Source organism: Salvelinus sp. IW2-2015, linkage group LG2, assembly GCF_002910315.2.
Source record: "Salvelinus sp. IW2-2015 linkage group LG2, ASM291031v2, whole genome shotgun sequence".
Lineage (NCBI taxonomy): Eukaryota > Metazoa > Chordata > Actinopteri > Salmoniformes > Salmonidae > Salvelinus > Salvelinus sp. IW2-2015.
In genome coordinates, this window is record NC_036839.1 from 40,174,445 (window position 1) to 40,183,714 (window position 9,270).

The 9,270-nt window shown below is 39.3% G+C and overlaps 1 protein-coding gene across 1 annotated transcript in view; it reads right to left on the reverse strand.

Moving 5' to 3' along the window:
* Positions 1-8,389, reverse strand: part of LOC111979892 (beta-galactoside alpha-2,6-sialyltransferase 2) — a 100,678-nt gene extending 92,289 nt beyond the window's left edge. The window contains exon 1 of the mRNA XM_024010568.2: positions 8,220-8,389. The gene's annotated coding sequence lies outside the window, so the exon portion shown is untranslated. The remainder of the gene's footprint in view (positions 1-8,219) is intronic.
* Positions 8,390-9,270: the final 881 nt, after the last annotated feature.

Genomic DNA, 9,270 nt, shown 5'->3' on the forward strand with positions numbered 1-9,270 from the left:
AAAAAGAGGAGATAACTGAAATAGCAACAACTTTCTAAGACTTGTTTTAAAAATAGCGATATTTGGAGATTATTTTATTTCAAATAATGGAAAGTGAGAGGTTGTAATCTGAATAAAAGGAAAAAGGCCATTCATTGAACATAGGGGTGGGCCATTACTAATCTGCTTGAAAAGCAGTTTGGATTTAAGTATAGCTTTTGTATGACTGCAGCTTTAGTGAGAAGTGTAATGCTTTAATAATTTCTGCCCTCCGAATAAATATTCATGTATATAAATAGGCCCGTTAATTTTGTCTTGCTTGCCATTCCAAATATCATTTGATCTTTTTTGTTCGTATAATTTAAAAAAACAAGTTGTTAAGTGTAGGCAGGGCCATAAGGAAATAGCTAAACTGGGAAATAACTACAGATATACTTGGGGATTTTTCCACAAATAGACAGGTATTTTCCTTTCCATCTAGCAAGATCTTATCTATTTCTGATAACTTTCTATTAAAATATATAAATATATTTCTTTAATTCGGGATATAATTACCGTCAGACCATTTTGTTGTTAAACTGCACAGAATGGAAAATACATTTTTATATTTTTTTGTGTATCCAATACGTAATATAGTGCATTATACATAATTTGATTGTAATCTAGAGAGGTTCGAAAAAGTATCTTATATCTTCTGAGGCTGTGGAGGGATCAAATTGTGGGTTTAAAGAACACGAATCAGGTGTTGTGTGTATTGGCACTCATAGGGTGTAATGTTCTGTGCTTGCCCATTTAAGATAAAACTTATCTGAACAAAGCTTGTTAATCAATCAATGAGTCAAAGCAGTGCTAACGTCTTGCAGCGGAAAAACCTGGCAAACTGGACATCTGCTGACTAACAAATGTGTTTTTGTGTGTTAAGCAAGAGATCATGCACACTGAATGATTAACTCATTTGTATGTATTTGGAGGGATCAACTGTCTCCCCTTCCCTCTCACTTTCTCTCTCCCCTATTTTCATGTCTCTCCTCTCTCTCACTGTCTCTTTTCCTCTCTTCTCTCTCTCTCACAATCATTCTAAATTAATGTCCTCCACTCTCATACTTTACAGGAAGTCCTTTAAACCTTCCCATGTGTGCACTGGTGGGTGGTGAAGGACTAAATTGGTGCTGTGTGTGTGTGTGTGTGTGTGGTTGTGTGTGTGTGTGTGTGTGTGTGTGTGTGTGTGTGTGTGTGTGTGTGTGTGTGTGTTGTGTGTGTGTGTGTGTGTGTGGTGTGTGGTGTGTGTGTGTGTGTGTGTGTGTGGGGGTGGATGGGTGTGTGCGGTGGTGGGTGGGTGTGTCCGTCCGTCCAGGTGGCTGCTAAATAATAAGCACAGTTACAGTGGTAGAGGGACAACAGTTTGGTGCTGTTGGGGATTGTTTGTTATAAGCCTTGTGATTCTAACAACCAGGTGGAGCACTGACACTGTGTGTGTGTGTGTGTGTGTGTGTGTGGTTTGTGTCTGTGTGTGTGTGTGTGTGTGTGTGTGTGTGTGTGTGTGTGTGTGTGTGTGTGTGTGTGTGTGTGTGTGTGTGTGTGTGTGTGGTGTTTGTTGCTGGCTGGCTGGCTGGCTTTCGGCTGGCACAGCCCTCCCATTCTGAGCACAAGGTCAGGTGTGAATCCTGTGGAACAGATGGAAGGTGATACAATCACAGATGTGTGAATGGGGTGTATGTGTGATGTTGGAGAGGGTTCTGGTCCCCTAGGTACATCTTGTCTGGGTGTAACTCATTCAATAAGAAATAGTGAAAATAAATCAATATACAGTACTAGCACAATGGTACCTGTTTGAGAGTATTTTGGCATACAAAACGCAGACACTGCCATTATAAAGATGATCATCATTAATATTACACTTTCCAGGTGTTCAAAGTTCTTTCATGGTACTGTCACGTTCCTGACCTGTTTTCCCTTGTTTTGTATTTATTTAGTATGGTCAGGGCGTGAGTTGGGTGAGTTGTCTATGTGTTGTTTTCTAGTTGGGGTTTGTGCGTTCGGCCTGGTATGATTCTCAATCAGAGGCAGCTGTTCAATCGTTGTCCCTGATTGAGAATCATACTTAGGCAGCCGGGGTTTCACGTGTGTTTTGTGGGTGTTTGTTCCTTGTTAGTGTTTCGCCACACGGGACTGTAACGGTAGTTTCATTTGTTATTTTGTATCGCATATTGTTTTCGTGTTATTAAATTACCATGGAAACTAACCACTCTGCATATTGGTCCGATCCTTCTCGCCTCTCCTCGTCCATGAGGAGGACGACATAGACTATCGTTACAGGTACAGTATGGGGAAACTCACCTTAAGTAGAGAAATGCTACAGGGGAGGATGTTTAGACAGAGACCATAATCCAGTAATAACCATAATAACAGGCATAGCATAATGACATACTAACAGTACTAACATAATAACTACATAATACCATAATAACACTAACATAACCATAATAACACTAACATAATAACCATAATAACAGTCATAGCATAATGACATACTAACAGTACTAACATAATAACACTAACATAATAACCATAATAAAAGTCATAGCATAATGACATACTAACAGTAATAAAATAATAACCATAATAACACTAACAATAATAACATAATAACACTAACATAATAACCATAATAACACTAACATAAATAACCTATAATAACACTAACATAATAACCAATAATAACAGTATAACATAATAACCATAAATAACACTAACATAATAACCATAATAACACACATAATAACCAATAAATAACACTAACATAACATAATAACCATAATAACAGTAGTAACATAATAGCCATAATAACAGTAATATCATAACAGTAATAACAGTAATATAAGTCATAACAATTATAACATAAGTCATTACATAACAGTAATAACAACCATTACATTTATTTCATAACAGTAATAACAGTCATAACTAGAGGTCGACCGATTATGATTTTTCAACGTCGATAACGATACCGATTATTGGAGGACCAAAAAAAGCCAATACTGATTAATCGGACGATTTTTATATATATATATATATATAAAATGACAATTACAACAATACTGAATGAACAATGAACACTTTTATTTTAACTTAATATAATGCATAAAGAAAATCTATTTAGTTTCAAATAAATAATGAAACATGATCAATTTGGTTTAAATAATGCAAAAACAGTGTTGGAGAAGAAAGTAAAAGTGCAATATGTGCCATGTAAAAAAGCTAACGTTTAAGTTCCTTGCTCAGAACATGAGAACATGTGAAAGCTGGTGGTTCCATTTAACATGAGTCTTCAATATTCTCAGTTAAGAAGTTTTAAGTTGTAGTTATTATAGGAATTATAGGACTATTTCTCTCTATACCATTTGTATTTCATAAACCTTTGACTATTGGATGTTCTTATAGGCACTTTAGTATTGCCAGCCTGATAGCCTTGAAGTCATAAACAGCGCTGTGTCTCAAGCATTGCTAAGAGCTGCTGGCAAACACAGTAAAGTGCTGTTTGAATGAATGCTTACGAGCCTGCTGCTGCCTACCACCGCTCAGTCGCTCAGTCAGACTGCTCTATCAAATATCAAATCATATTCTTAATTATAATAAAAACACACAGACATACGATACTTTGGTCATTAAAATGGTCAAATCCGGAAACTATCATTTCGAAAACAAAACGTTTATTCTTTCAGTGAAATACGGAACCGTTCCTTACTTTATAGAATGGGTGGCAACCCAAAGTCTAAATATTGCTGTTACATTGCACAACCTTTAATGTTATGTCAAAAATATGTAAAATTCTGGCAAATTAAGTGTGGTCTTCGTTAGGAAGAAATTGTATTCACACAGTTCGCAACMAGCCAGGCGGCCCAAACTGCTGCATATACCCTGACTCTGCTTGCCCTGAACGCAAGAGAAGTGACACAATTTCCCTAGTTAATATTGCCTGCTAAAATGAATTTCATTTAACTACACATGCAGGTTTAAAAAAATATACTTGTGTATTGATTTTAAGAAAGGCATTGATGTTTATGGTTAGGTACACTTGTGCAACGATTGTGCTTTTTCGCGAATGCGCTTTTGTTAAATCTTCACCCTTTTGGCGAAGTTGAAGTGGGCGGTGATTGGATGATAAACTAACAGGCACTTGACTATACGCAATGCAGAACAAGCTAGTTAACGTAGTAATATCATCAACCATGTGTGGTTAACTAGTGATTACGTGAAGATTGTTTTTTATAAGATAAGTTTAATGCTAGCTAGCAACTTACCTTGGCTCCTTGCAGCCACAAGGTCCTTTTGACGCTGCACTCGCGTAACAGGTGGTCAGCCTGCCACGCAGTCTCCTCGTGGATTGCAATGTAATCGGCCATAAGGCCAAATACCGATTGTTATGAAGACTTGAAATCGTCCCGAGGCCGATTAATCAGGCCGAATAATTAGTCGACCTCTAGTTATAAATCAACAATACAAACACCCACCACTGTTATAACTCAACAATAGAAACACACACCACCGCTATAACTCAACAATACAAACAACCACCATGTCACGTTCTGACCATAGTTCTTGTGTGTTTTACTTGTTTTAGTGTTGGTCAGGACGTGAGCTGGGTGGGCATTCTATGTTGTGTGTCTAGTTTGTCCATTTCTATGTATGCCTGATATGYTTCTCAATCTGAGGCAGGTGTTTGTCATTGTCTCTGATTGGGAACCATATTTAGGTGGCTTGTTTTGTGTTGGGGTTTGTGGGTGGTTGTTTCCTGTCTTTGTGTTCGTTTCACCAGAGAGGACTGTTTCGGTTTGCCACGTTTGTTGTTTTTGTATTTTGTAAGTGTTCACATTATCGTCTTTATTAAAACATGTTGAGCACAAACTACGCTGCGTCTTGGTCCAATCCCTGCTACACCTCCTCATCAGACGAAGAGGAGGAAGGCTGCCGTTACACACCACCGCTATAACTCAACAATACAAACCATATTACCATGATACTTAGTGGCCGATACATGTTTTATTGCAATTCTATATGTATCACGATTCTACAAATATGTATTGTGATCCAATACTGCGATTTTAATGCGATTCGATGTTCCAAACATATTGCTCACTGTTATGTCTGCAGCAGAGAGACAAGAGAGAGCCYTGAGAAACAAGTATTGATATAATATCGTCTAAAATAACATTGTGACACTGAACTATTGATTTTTTGCCCCATCACTACAAAGAACACACTACCAAGGTAGCAGAGTTCCCTCAGCAACCACAATCAGTAAAAGCCCTCTAGGGTTCACCTTCCCCATGCTGCAGAAGGACACCATTTCAAAAGAGTGAAACTGTGACTCACACTTTGTTTTGGTATAGGAATTTTACTCATTGTTTTTGTATTCATCACACATCACCTTAGAAATACTYTTGGTTCGAGGACTGTAGGTTGATCCAAAAATAGATTGGTGTATGCTGCTGAATATATTACACAGAAATCATGTTTCTTTCATTCCTCACCTCTTTTTCCCTCAGATGAGTCTTGGTTTTGATTTGTTAGGCGATGGAATAAAAATGTCTCGCTGTTCTAAAACAAACCTAGACCTGTCTGTACATCCCAGACAAAGAAACAAGGAATCCGACCACTTCAAAGCCTCTACCACACACACACACACACTCCCAAACCAAAACTGTTAGCTTATGGGGATAATTCCTAAAACTCTTTGTCCTTGGCACTTGTGTCCTTTCATTTCTCATAATTTCTCTCAAAATGACGTAACTACCGGCACTTCGTTCAATTTGTCTAATACAATGGCAATTTGGACCATAACACTGTTGGGTTTGATTCAAACAGCTGTTAAAGCCAATAATGATACGGTTTAAATGGTCCTAATCACACATCTTCTGGCACGGACAGCGTAGTTCCCAGGACGGGCGTGAGCTGCCAACGACCGCCTGCCAAACCACCATTGAATGTCCACAGGACTGGCATGGCCACTGTGTTGAACGTAACCAAATGAAGGAGATCAAACCAGTCACCCGTAGATGACATTTATTATGGCTCAGACACACCAATAGTGTGTCAGGAAACACTCTTTGCCCTATAYATATGATACAATCAAGGCTACTCAATAGAATACATGAAGGACAAAAATAAATAAAGTTCACTACATTTTACAGCAGGGGTGYAATTGCACCTTGCCTCTTGGAGGAGACCAGAAAATAGAGCAACTTCAAGCCAACTTGAAGTTAGTCCTCAAGTAAACTCAATTAAAACTCAAGTAAAAGTCAACCGGTAAAATACTAGAGTAAAAGTATTTGCTTTTAAATATACTTAAGTATCAAAAGTAAATGTAATTGCTAAAATACATATAAGTATCAAAAGTAAAAGTATAAATAATTTCAAATTCCTTATATAAAAACTGCAATATGTTTTTTCTCTTATTTTTTACAGATAGCCAGGGGCACTCCAACACTCAGAAATCATTTACAGATAGCCAGGGGCATCCCAACATCAGAATCATTTACAGATAGCCAGGGGCACTCAACACTCAGAAATCATTTACAGATAGCCAGGGGCACACTCAACACTCAAGAAATCATTTACAGATAGCCAGGGGCACTCCAACACTCAGAAATCATTTACACACACGCATTTGTTGCATACAGCGCCTCTTCAACCTCAGGAGGCTGAAGAAATGTGGCTTGTCACCCAAAACCCTGACAAACTTTTACAGATGCACAATCGAGCGCATCCTGTCGGGCTGTATCACAGCCTGGTACGGCAACTGTCCCACCCTCAACCGCAYGGCTCTCCAYAGGGTGGTGCGGTCTGCACAACGCATCACCGGGGGCAAACTACCTGCCCTCCATGACACCTACAGCACCTGATGTCACAGGAAGGCCAAAAAGATCATTAAAGACATCAACCACCCGAGCCACTGCCTGTTCACACCGCCACCATCTAGAAGGCGAGGTCAGTACAGGTGCATCAAAGCTGGGACCGAGAGACTGAAAAACAGCTTCTATCTCAATGCCGTCAGACTGCTTAACAGCAATCACTAACTCAAGGAGGCTGCTGCCTACATTGATACCCAATCACTGGACAGTAATAAATGGATCACTAGTCACTTCATACAATGCACTCTAAATAATGCCACATTAATACATGTTACATATCTTACATTACTTATATCACATGTATATACTGTATTTTAATATCTATTGCACCTTGCCTGTGCCGCTCGGCCATCGTTCATCCATATACTTACATGTACATATTCTCATTCACCCCTTTAGATTTGTGTGTATTAGGTAGTTGTTGGGGAATTGTTAGATTACTTGCTAGATATTACTACACTGTCAGAACTAGCATTTCGCTACACTCGCATTAACATCTGCTAACCATGTGTATGTGGCAAATACAATTTGATTTGATTTTAGTAATGTTAGTTGGATGGAGGACAGGACACCTCCAATCTCACATCATTGAAAGGCATGATCCTCCTTAATCAAACGTACTTCTTATGCCACAGACAGGGTTTCAACACACACACACACACACACACACACACACACACACACACACACACACACACACACACACACATTTGTGGAACTTATGGCCTTATATTGCTAATTTAACATGCAGTCTAAATAAATTAAATTGTCTCATTTCATGAGCTAACAGTACTGTGTTAAACTCAAATGAGTAAAACACAGGAAGGTGTAATACAATTAGACATCTATGAACAGGAAAATATATACATAAAGATTCCATACAAAGTAGGCTGTGGTTTAAATGTGTGACTTGGCTACAATGTTGCCGAACGAGGTATTGCATGCTTTAATTATGATCCAAAGGTTGTTCTAAATCTATCAAGTAGTAGGCTCGTGATTGATGTTGATAGCCTAGGATAAAAACAATTTAACGGTGCAGTTGGCTATGGTTCTTTCATCATTCTGACCGTGCAAAGATAAACCCGTTAACCTAACCCGTTCAGGCTATTTATTTGCTATTGAATATTCTTGCTTAATTATGTTTCATTTATATGTCCATTCTAAAAAATAAAAAAATCGACCGCTGGCTGAATCTCTTGTAGCCACACATTTTGCCAAGTGACTGCTCATCATTACAATGTAGTCTACCGCGGGGCTGTTAGCACAAAGCGCTCTGAAGCGTGAGGAGCAACTGCCTGCAAATCCTGCGAGGAGCCATTAAAGCCTTACCTAGGAAATGTGCCCGTCTTCATTGTTTTAGAAGTCAAGCTAGTGTCCGTTTTTTCCTCCMTTAACCGAGCTGTGCGGGCAGTGGTCCGGTTTCACAGCGCTGTTTGAAATCAGATTCATGAAAGCTGCACATTCGYTGTCGTCTCACATTGTCGCAAGCGTTTTTCATGCACCCTCAGCATGAGAGTGGTGGGCGGAGCCTCGATGTCTCTTTCGCTTTGAGGTTGTAACCTAGCGTGAAATATAGCGCCTTTGAGTGTTTGGGTCAACCACGAGTTTATTTGAAGCCTTCCTAAACATGAATTATACCTTGCCCTCAGTTCGTCGCGCATGGACTCTACAAGGTGTCCAAAGCGTTCCACAGGGATGCTGGCCCATGTTGACTCCAATGCTTCTCACAGTTGTGTCAAGTTGGCTGGATGTCCTTTGGGTGGTGGACCATTCTTGATGCACAAGGGAAACTGTTGAGGGTGAAAAACTCAGCAGCGTTGCAATTCTTAATACAAACCAGGCCGCTTGCCACTTACTACCATACCACGTTCAAAGTCACTTAAATCTTTTGTCTTGTCCATTCACCATCTGAATGACATACGTACACAATACATCTCAATTGTCTCAAMGCTTGAAAATCCTTCTTTAACCTGTCTCCTCACCTTCATCTACACMGATTGAAGTGGAWTTAACAAGTTACATCAATAYGGAATCATAGCTTTAAACTAGATTCACCTTGTCAGTCTATGTCAGTGGTTCCCAACCTTTTTCAGTTACTGTACCACCAACTGAATTTTGCTTTGCACATAGTACCCCCTCATAGTGCATTTTACCAGTAGGCCTATGGTCTCATGACTCTTCTCAAGTACCCCCAGTGGATAGGCCAAGTACCCCCCAGTGGTCCTAGTACCCCTGTGGTTGGGAACCACTGGTCTATGTCATGGAAAGAGCAGCTGTTCTTAATGTTTTGTACATTCAGTGTATAATAAAACTTGGAGCCTAATTTGCTTGACTGCTAAATCTGTCAAATCATTATTCAGACCTACACTTACATGATGAA